The following is a 549-nucleotide window of genomic DNA, read 5'->3' on the forward strand; positions in this document are numbered from 1 at the left end:
CTCTCTCTCTCTTCTCTCTCTCTCTCTCTCTCTCTCTCTCTCTCTCTCTCTCTCTCTCTCTCTCTCTCTCTCCCCTTTCTTCGACGACGGACGTCGCGCAGCCTTGACGACGGACGCCGCCGTAGCCTTGATGACGGACGTCGCCGTTGCCTCAACTTCGCAAGGCGGTTCAAATTCCAGAGTTTCTTCTTCTCTACAGAGACGAAACCAGAGCTTCCAAGCTTGATCGGAAATGGAGAGTCTCCGTTTACAGACCTCTTCCGTCGTCTTGTGGCTGCGCACTGCTTCGATCCTCGTCGTTTTTGTCATTTACGGCAACTCCGACGCTCCAATCGATTCCTCCGACTCCAAATCGGACCTTCCCGTCTCCATTGCGATTCTAATGGTTCAGCTTCGTAGCAAGGTCATCACCACCACCGCCACATCATCCGTTTTCGACAATCATAAAATAGTACTCAGCTCCAGTAATAATCAATCTACTACTACTCCTCACTTACTCCCCAACCAAACTCCACCGGTAAACTTTGATCCTTCACCTCTCTCTCTCTC

Source organism: Fragaria vesca, linkage group LG6 (genome assembly GCF_000184155.1).
Source record: "Fragaria vesca subsp. vesca linkage group LG6, FraVesHawaii_1.0, whole genome shotgun sequence".
In the NCBI taxonomy this organism is placed as follows: domain Eukaryota; kingdom Viridiplantae; phylum Streptophyta; class Magnoliopsida; order Rosales; family Rosaceae; genus Fragaria; species Fragaria vesca.